This window comes from Ovis canadensis, chromosome 6 (genome assembly GCF_042477335.2).
Source record: "Ovis canadensis isolate MfBH-ARS-UI-01 breed Bighorn chromosome 6, ARS-UI_OviCan_v2, whole genome shotgun sequence".
In the NCBI taxonomy this organism is placed as follows: Eukaryota; Metazoa; Chordata; class Mammalia; order Artiodactyla; family Bovidae; genus Ovis; species Ovis canadensis.
The window spans coordinates 80,436,195-80,446,387 of NC_091250.1; the positions used below are offsets into that span (position 1 = coordinate 80,436,195).

The 10,193-nt window shown below is 45.1% G+C and overlaps 1 pseudogene; it reads right to left on the reverse strand.

Annotated features, from left to right (window-relative positions):
• Positions 1 to 6,925: 6,925 nt before the first annotated feature.
• On the reverse strand, positions 6,926 to 9,506 carry LOC138442971 (kinesin-like protein KIF3C; annotated as a pseudogene).
• Between the last annotated feature and the right edge of the window lie 687 nt (positions 9,507 to 10,193).

Sequence of the window (10,193 nt, forward strand, 5' to 3'; positions counted from 1 at the left end):
TTTTAATAATTTGAATCACAACCTAATGGTATATATAAATATTTAAAGCACAGGCAAAATCAATGAAATTTATTGTTGTGTGTTTATTTAAGAACCTTCATTCTTGCCTTTATACTGAAGTCCTATTTTAGCATTAGGTCAGAAATATTCTGTCCTAAGGCAGAGCAACAGTTCAAATGTGTTATTTGCATTTCATATTAAGATTAATGCAGAGGCCTTAGGATTTTGAGTCTTCTGTGAAAACTGCTTTGAAAACCACTGAATTCCAAGTGACATATCTCGTTCTCATTCATGAATTAAATATTATATGTCAACTTTGCAATGAGGCATGCAGTGAATATACCCGAACAGTTCACTGTTTGGTTAGAAGAAGCACTTGGGAAATGCATGTTATGGCAGGGCTCTCCAACCTCTGGGAACTAATGCCTGATGATCTGAAGTGGAGTTGATGTAAAAATAATAGAAATAAAGTATACAACAAATATAATGCAGTTAAATTATCCTGAAACCATCCCTCCCACTGAACCATGGAAACATTTTCTTCCATGAAGTCAGCCCTGGCACCAGAAAGGTTGGGGACCACTGTTTATGGTATCAACACAATATTTTTTTCTATTTCCCAAGAGAGTTAAATATCTTCTCCAAAGTTGCCACCACATTATGGGCTCCAGAGGTGAACATAGGCTGCAACTATGAGATTCACGAGCAGGCAAAAAGCTCTGCCCCCAATAAGCTGGGAATGCGTGGACAGCAGCCACAACCTAGGAGACCCACAAGCAGATGCCAAGTGCTGCCCTACCATCCCAAGAGTGCACAAGGGTTGCTGTAACTGAATACCCCATATCAAGGGGATAATGGCCAGCACACACCACAAAGAGACAGCAAGCACCCAAATTAAAAGCAGCCCCTCTACTCAAGAAAAGATGATGAAGTCAAATGACTTGAGCTCAAACTCATCTCCCCTGAAGAAAACACCAAAATCACAACTAACTGCTGAATAACCATTACACACACACAAAAACACTGGAATTTATAAAAAAGAATACTTCACATTCAAAAGACAATGAAGAAGTCACAACGAGATGGTAGGAGGGGTGCTGTCACAACATAAATCCCACACCCTCCAGGTGGGTGACTCTCAGACTGGAAGACAATTAAATTGTAGAAGTTCTCCCACAAGAGAAAGAATTTTGAACCCTATCAGGCTCACCTGAGGGTCTGGGATCAGGAGGAGGAACACCCAAATTTTGAAAGCCAGTGGAGCTTGAGTGCAGAAGCTCCAAGGACTGGGGGAAACAGAGGCTCCGCTCCTTGAGGGCACACATAAAATTACAGATACTAGGATCCAGCACAAAGCAGTAACTCCATACTGTGAAAATGGCTATACTACCCAAAGCAATGCACAGATTCAATGCAAGCCCTGGATTTTTCACAGTACTAGAACTCTTTTTTTTTTTTTTAAATTTGTATGGAAAGACAAAAGATCCCGAAGAGCCAAAGCAACCTTGAGAAATAAAAATGGAACTGGAGGAATCGGGCTCCCTGACTTCAGACTATAGTAAAAAGCTACAGTAATAAAACAGTATGATACTGGTGCCAAAACAACAACAACAAAAATATAGACCAATGGAATAGGATAAAGTCCAGAGATAAACTCAAACACCTATGGTCTCTCAATCTGTGACAAAGGAAGAAAGAATACACAGTGGAGAAAAGACAGTCTCTTCAATAACTGGTGCTGAAACAACTGGACAGCAACATATAGAAGAATGAAATTAGAACATTCTCTAACACTATACACAAAAATAAACTCAAAATGAATCAAAGACCTCAAAGTATGGCTGGACACTATAAAAATCACACAGGAAAACACAGAGCACTCTTTGACATAAATCACAGCAATATCTTTTTTTATCTACCTCCTAGAGTAATGGAAATAATACCAAAAACTAACATATGGGACCTAATTAAACTTACGAGCTTCTGCACAGCAAAGGAAACCATAAAAAAGAAAAAAAAAGACAATCCATAGAATAGGAAACAATATCTGCAAATGAAACGTCTGACAAGGGATTAATCTCTAAAATATACAAACAGTTCATGCAGTTCTGTATAAAAAAAATAAAACATTATAAAAAAAGGGCTGAAGACCTAAGTAGACATTTCTCCAAAGAAAACATACAGATGGCCAACAGGAACATGAGAAACTGCTTAACATCACTAATTTATCAGAGAAATGAATATCAAAACTACAATGAGTTATCACTTCACACCAGTCAGAATGGCCATCATCAAAAAGTCTACAAACAATAAAGGGACTTATTGGAGAGGGTGTGATGGAAAGGGAACCCTCTACCCTCTTGGGGGGAATGTAAATTGGTACAACCACCATGGAGATTCCTTAAAAACTAAAAATAGGACTATCATATAATTCAGCAATATCACTCCTGGGTATATATCAGAAGAAATCCATAATTTGAAAATTATACATGCCCCTCAACATTCATAGCAGCACTATTTACAATAGTCAAGAAAAGGAAGCAGACTAAATCCCCATCAACAGAGAAATGGATAAAGTTGTGGTATATATATACAATGGAATATTAGTCAAAAAAAGAATGATATAATGCCATTTGCAGCAACATGCATGGGCCTGGAGATTATCATACTAAGTAAGTTAAACAGAGAAAAACAAACATCATATGAATTCACTCATTTGTGTAATCTCATTTTAAAAAACGATACAGATGAACTTATTTACAAAACTTCATCAGACTTACAGATATTGAAAACAAACTTATGGTTGCTGCTGCTGATGCTGCTAAGTTGCTTCAGTCGTGTCCGACTCTGTACAACCCCATAGATGGCAGCCCACCAGGCTTCGCGGTCCCTGCGATTCTCTAGGCAAGAACACTGGAATGTGTTGCCATTTCCTTCTCAAATGCATGGAAGTGAAAAGTGAAAGTGAAGTTGCTCAGTCGTGTCTGACTCTGTGCAACCCCATGGACTGGTTACCAAAGGAGAAATGTGGTGAGGAGGGATAAATCAGGAGACTGGGGTTAACATATACACACTACTATATATAAGATTGGAGAAGGAAATAGCAACCAACTCCAGTATTCTTGCCTGGAAAATCCCATGAACAGAAGAGCCTGGAGGGCTACAATCCATAGTCAGACAAAACTGAAGCAACTTAGCACATATATAAGATAGATAACCAACAAGGATCTACTGTATAGCTCAAGGAACTCAATTCAATATTTTGTGATAACCTGCATGAGAAAAGAATCTGAAAAAGAATGAATATACGTATAACTGAATCACTTTGCTGGACACCTGAAACTAACACAACATTGTAAATTAAATATACTCCAATAAAACTTTAAAAATGATAATAAACCTATTTCTTTTTGCAAAGTCGAAAAGAATATATTCAATGTTTTGAATTACATCAAACATGATATTCTATCAAAAACTCACTAAAAGTAATAAAACACTGAGTAAACATTAATAGATCTATTGAATCAATGACAGTGGGAGTCTATAAAAAATGTTTACCAATTTTACTCAAGTCTGTATGGTACCACAAAGGGTAATAAAGCCAAGAAACACACAAACAATATCAAGTATCCTTTTTTTAACTTTAGATAATCTAGTCTATTTATAAGTAATTACTAATAGGACTGCTGTACAGAAAAATAACACTGAACATGGTTTTCTTTTGATTTTAAGGCTCCATGGAATATTAATTTCAGCGGTTATGAGACTATCACACACCTATGATTCAAAGTTCAATCAATCACAAATCAAATCAGGACATCCAGACTGTGCTGGGTTTTCTGTTTGTTCAAAACATCAGCGTCACTGGGATCCAGTTCACATCAACCATCATAAAGTGCTTCAGGTACTATGCATACATACCTTGGTCCTGGTGGTAGAACCTGCAATGCCTTGTTAACTGGTTCCTGCTCTTCAGCCCCCCCGCCCAGAGAACAGTTAGACTCATGGATGAGAAAGCCTTTGCAGAAGTCCAGGAATCCAGTTGAATAGTTCTATCAAACTGTTGGAGGTTAAAAAATACATATGCATGAATTTGGATGCATCGGAAAGGGAAAGAAGGACAGTTTGACTTTACCTGCATAACCCATCCCCCAAGGCAGCACACATTAGTGCCAAAAGAGACCACCCTGGACCATGATTTCTCACTTGGGGAAAGTGAAAGCATGAGAATGAGTACTCAAGATTCCCCAGGCAAGTGAGATGCAGCCCAAGAGGATCATTTCTTTTTCACCCCATCCAGAGAACTGAGTCATGAGCTGCACTACTTAGGGCAGGGAAGATGCTGGGAGAGTGGCAGAGGTCACTGAAGGGATGTGGATCCAGAGATTGTTAAATGCCTCTTGTACACCATCAAGAAGCCCATCCAAGAGCCACTGGAGGAGGCTTACCTGTGATTCTTCCCAACTTGCCCATGGGCACCCCCAGCGCTTCGTGCAACTCACCCACACATCCTCTAATGGTGTGGCCAGTTCCCTGTACATACTCTCAATGGTAGGAAGAATAAGCTTTGGCAGATGGCTAGTAAGCATTGCAGAAAATCAGCCAGAATCGGCAGACCAGGAAGCAACCACAAATTTGAGCTTTAGAGTCACCGCTGGGAAAGTCAAAAGGAAGCTGTCAGCAACCCACCTGGTGAGCTGCAAGATGGAATGAAGCTTAAAAATTTTGCCAAAAGAAGCAGCAAGAAGTGTGACGCAGGTGTAACCACAGAAAGACTGAGGAAGCCTCAGAATCCCCTGAACAGCAGTGGGAAGGTATTTCTTTCCTAAAGTCAGCCAGTAAAGACTGGAGAAAGTGCCTGCTACTTCTAATGGAAGGACAGCAGCTGCAAGAACTTTAAGGAAAAAATTAAAAAATAATGGAAACATGACTCCAACAAGGGATGGCAGCAATCTGCTAGTAATCAATTCCCAAAACATCCCAATAAGGAAATAAAAATAGCCGGGTTTTTCTCTTGAGGTGAGAACATCCACACTCGTAGCAGCTTTACGTATAGAGAAAGTATTAACTAGTCTCCGTGTTGTACTGTCACATCCCCATTATTACTTATTTAATAACTAGAAGTTGGTTCTGTTTCTTTCTTGTCCTTGCTCAGGTACTCGATTGCACATGGTCAGAAGGGCCCAGGCAGCTGCTGATCCACAACGCTGCCCCAGGCCAAGAAGACAAGAGCAGGGCTTTCCACTTCCCAGTAGCAGGGGTCCCAGAGGACGTCAATCAGGAAGCTCAGCCGCACGCCCTTGCAGAATGCAAATTGGAGGCTTCTAAGAGGAATCACCATCTGTGGGGTCGCACAGAGTCGGATACGACTGAAGTGACATAGCAGCAGCAACAGGAGGAACCGCTGCCTCTGCACCCCACCACGCTCCACCACCCGCTCGTGGGGGGCAGTGTAGCCACCCCCACCCCGCCTCCAGCGAGCCCCGCGAGAAACAAGCCTCATCTCCAGCCACTGTGGAACTGGAGCCTGAGCAATAAGCCAGGCTGGAGCAAGCCCGGCCTCAAAGAAGGCTACCTACGGGGCCGAAGTAGCGCTGACCTCAGTTCCTCAAAGAAGCCCAAGTGCTATTATGCAGGCTGTGAGAAAGTTTGGGGGCTGAGACCTCACCACGTATAGGAACCTTTGCCTGCTGCCGGCGGCAGGGGTTCCAGAAGTTTGTGAAGAGAGTTGGTGTGGCCCCGCTTCACTGGGCATGCGCGGGATCTCGGGCGGCCCACCTGCAGGAAGCTCCTCAAAGCAGAGGACAAGTTCCACCTGAGCAAACCAGCCAGCCAGCCGCCACACCCCGGGGGGACCCGCAACCACTCTCTCTGTTGCTGCAGCTGCTCCCACGCCAGCAGCACCACCGTCAGCACCCCCCAGCTCGCTGAGAGCACCATTCTCTCTGGCTGCCAGGCCTCTGGGCTGTTTTCTTGCGGTAACACAGCCCTGCCAGCCTCTTCGAACTGCGTGCTCCGTGCCCCTCATCCCGTGGGCCCGAGGCTGGATGCCCCTCCCTACTTGTTGCAGCCTTGAACAGGTGTGTTCCCTTCCTCTCGGGACTTCGTGTCTAGAGGAAAGAGAACTTTATGAAGTCAACAACAAGGAAACCATTATCTACATCCCAGGTGTCAAAGTAAACTTGTAAAACAGCAACAATCACAAAACCTCCATATACAAATAGCACAGCAGGCATATCCACAAAGGTGAGAGTCAGCCGTGTTGAAGCCTGCTATCTCAGGGATGGACATGTTCCAGAAGTCAGAGATCAATAAGGAGACCATCCCCACCTCCACTCCACCCTTGCTCCCATCTTACTCTTGTCAGGAGAGTGTGTAATTTCCTTGGTTCTGTTCTACCTCTTGGCAACAAAAATTTGAAGTGACAGAGCAGTGTTACAGCTCCGTGTTACAGCTCAGTTTTATTGAGCAAGTAAAGGAAAAGACATCCTTGAGGTGTGAAGGCATGCCAACCCAAAAGACACAAAGAGAAGAGAGGCTCTGGCACAATTTTGGCTCCTCTTTATATATGCTTTTTCTCCTCCCACTGGGCCTGCCCTATGTAAATTGGGCTAGTCAGGAGTGCTGCTCGTTTTACCTGAGGTCCTCACTCCAGTCTTCAGACCTTCCTTTGTCCTATTTTCGCAGGCTTTTCCCTTCTTTGTCTTTTAGCCACCACCATTTTGGACTCCTTTTCCCTATTCTAACTACCTAACACTCTGAACTTAAGATTCTGGAGTTTCCTTTTGTTTCAAGAGCACACTGAGGGCAAAGCCGGGAGACCCCTGCAGGTAGAGCTTAGCGTCTGGCCTGCTGGTCAATGGATCAGTCACCTCGGAGGAGACGTGGTCACTGACAGTTGTGCTTTCAGGACAGATCTCCAGGGTTAGCTGCACCATCCTAGGAATCTGTCAGATGGGTAGCCTGACTGAAGATTGTCATTTTGGTCCACAGTTGTCATGGTGTGCAGCACAGTAGAGGCCACTGGGGTACATGTGCTGGCACCTGGAGGCCACTGAGGACTCTGGGACCAGGATCTGGACTTTCAGACTTTACAGGTAGATGTTCTTTCCAGAAATCTGTTTTAACTGCATGAGCCTTTCCATATGTAGTGCATGGGGGATCTTGTTCTTGACTATGAGAGAATTCCAACATAAACACAGCTGGAGGGGATATATCCAGCTCCAAAAAGGTCAGCCCCTACTTTCAGCTGTGCAGCTGGGATGGCAAGGCACCCCAAGAGTACTGGCTGATAGACCTCGTGTAGCCCACTGCAGTCATGGGATGCTTCTTCTTTTAGCTGTTATTAAATCCACCTGGCACAACTGGCTGGACCTTCTAATGCTTTTCTTCATAGTCCAGGAAAAGCAAGTTTATAATCTTGTTCTCCTCAAGTGGGATGAAGTTCTCAGTGATTAGGTACTTGAACCTGAGTTCCTAGATCTCATTTGTTGCCTTCTTCAGGTTCTGCTACATGTGGATATACTCCTCATGCTGGCCCCAGGTCTCTGCCTTCACAACCTGCTGTTTGACTTGGAACTTCATGAGTTTCTTGGGTTTGACTTCCATGTCCTGCTGCATGGATGTGTACGTAGCCTGAAACTACATTGCCTCCTCATCTCAGATCATCACCTCCGACTGTATTTCCTGCTCATGGTATTTCTGTTCTGCAGTCTCATCACTCTTCAGTTTCAATGTCTTCTACTTCTCTTTGGTGTGATGCATGATGTTCTTGCCCCAATGCAGTCACTTTGACTGCAAGCAGTTCTGTGGCCTTCTGCTCCTACCATAGGTCTTGCAGCACCTTCTTCTTCATCCCTAGCAGCTTCTGCCTGTTCTCACTCATAAGATTGCAGTCATCCTGGCTGGTCACCTTCTCTTCCATGAGTCACTGCTTGCACACCTGAAGGTGAATTATCCATGTTTTCATCCAAGGCTAGCTCCAGGAGGCTGGGGCAGGTGGTGGTGCTGGTGGTTGATGTTGTTATCCTCTTCTTTGGCCTCCCAGGCGTTGATTACTGGCCCTTCCTGGTAACCTACCAGGGCTGACATGGTGCTTTCTATACGGCTACTTTTTATGTTATTGTTCTTTATGCTGCTGCTCTTCCTCCATAGCCAGTTTTCCAGCATCTCCTTCTTCTCCAGATGAGACTTCAGGTAGGTGATCTCCTGGAATTCATACAGCAATGTGTCCTTGGGGTCCTCGTGCACTCAGAGGTTGTTCTTGATTTCCTTGTCTTTGTTGGTAAAGCAGTGGTTGGAGAGGCTCTTGTTGTAGCCAGTAAGAAACTGGCACCTGGGTGGCCACTATGATGATCTTGTCTTTGACCCCAGGAGAGTTCTGCTGCTAATGCTAAGTCGCTTCAGTCATGTCCGACTCTGTGCAACCCCATCAACGGCAGCCCACCAGGCTCCCCCGTCCCTGGGATTCTCCAGGCAAGAACACTGAAGTGGGTTGCCATTTCCTTCGCCAATGTGTGAAAGTGAAAAGTGAAAGTGAAGTCGCTCAGTCGTGTCCAACTCCTAGCGACCCATGGACTGCAGCCCACCAGGCTCCTCCATCCATGGGATTTTCCAAGCAAGAGTACTGGAGTGGGGTGCCATTGCCTTCTCCTTGAAGAGTTCTAGAGCAGCCAAATCAGCTTGGTGTCCTAATAGGGGATGTGGGTGCTCCTGTTGCCCACCAGGACAGTAACTACATTGCCCAGGGAAGACAGAGAGAAGTTTATTTTGGAAGCTTCCTTATGCTGTTCTCTTCCACCACCTCCACTGGCATCACTATCCATGGACTGTGTGGCTGTCCCTTCAGTTAAGTAGAGATTTGCTTTGTTCTACCTCTTGCTCCTGGCCAGGTTCAACAAGGTTGAGTTTTTCCAAACAGCTGTGGTCCTGGCCATCACAGCCACTGTACCCCATGGTGGTGAGGAAGTAGAGTAGGAGCACGAGCTGATTTCATTCATGTGTGTGTTGCCCATGACCTGAGTCTGCTCTCATAGGTTCATCATATGGTGAATCTCCTTGACATTCTTGGTTACAAAGGAGGAGAGATCCTTGATGTAGATGCCTCAGCATTCTCCATCAGCTTTAGGTTCCTTCTGGACTCCTTGGACAGCAGGTCTCAAATCTCTTCTAGGTATATCTCCAGGTGGGAGGACTGGACCAGGCACTGCTGATAGTACGAGTGCAAGAAATAGAGGAAGTGCTCCAAGGTATTGGGGATGACCTTGTCACCTGGATTCTGTCCAGGTCCCCTGCATGGTATGCCCTGCCAGTGCCTATCTGGCCATAAACAAATGTCATGCCATTGAAACCCTGAAAGTGAGTCTACTGAGGCTTTCACATTTTTAGCACATAAGTCTCTGTTTTGAGCTCACATCATGCATGGTATTAAAGTTGAAGGTCTTGGAAATCTATCCTGGGGCAATGCACAGGTTTCAGAGAGTCACCTGGCCAAGTTTTACATCCATGTTAAGGCTTCACAGCTGGCGCTAGTGGTAAAGCACCCGCCTGCCAGTGCAGGAGACATAAGAGATGTGGGTTCGATCCCTGGGTCAGAATGATACCCTGGAGGAGGGCTACTCCAGTATTCTTGCCTGGAGAATCACATGGACAGAGGAGCCTGGCGGGCTACAGTCCATAGGGTCGCAAAGACTTGGACAACGTCCAAAGCTACTTAGCACACAGCACAAGATTTAATAGTGAACAGCAGTCACCCCTTTAGCCAGAAGGTGGCACTGAGCCATCACCTTCAGGGTTGGCCTTGGTTTTACTGATCATCTTACTGCTCTGTCCTTTTATCACCCCCATCCCACTCCACAGCCTGGGTGACCCTACTGTCATCTCTAGGTCTGGATCACTGGGACTGACCCAGTGGGCCCCCATAGTGCCGCTCTTCAAACTGCATACAGACTCCTGGGGTGGGGATTCTGGGAGATGGCCCCACCAGTCCTGCAAGCTGGGCCTCCACAGCTCTCCAGTCCTTACAGAATTAAGCAGAGTCCATGGAAGACACAGGAGCTGTGTTGGCTGAATGGCAGTCCCCAAATGCACCTCATACTGGGGCAGAGAGAATTCTGCCATGTTGCCAATTCTAGTGTTGCTGTGGCAACAGTAAGATAAAAGAGAAAAATGGGATGGGTGACAGAGCAGTCCTC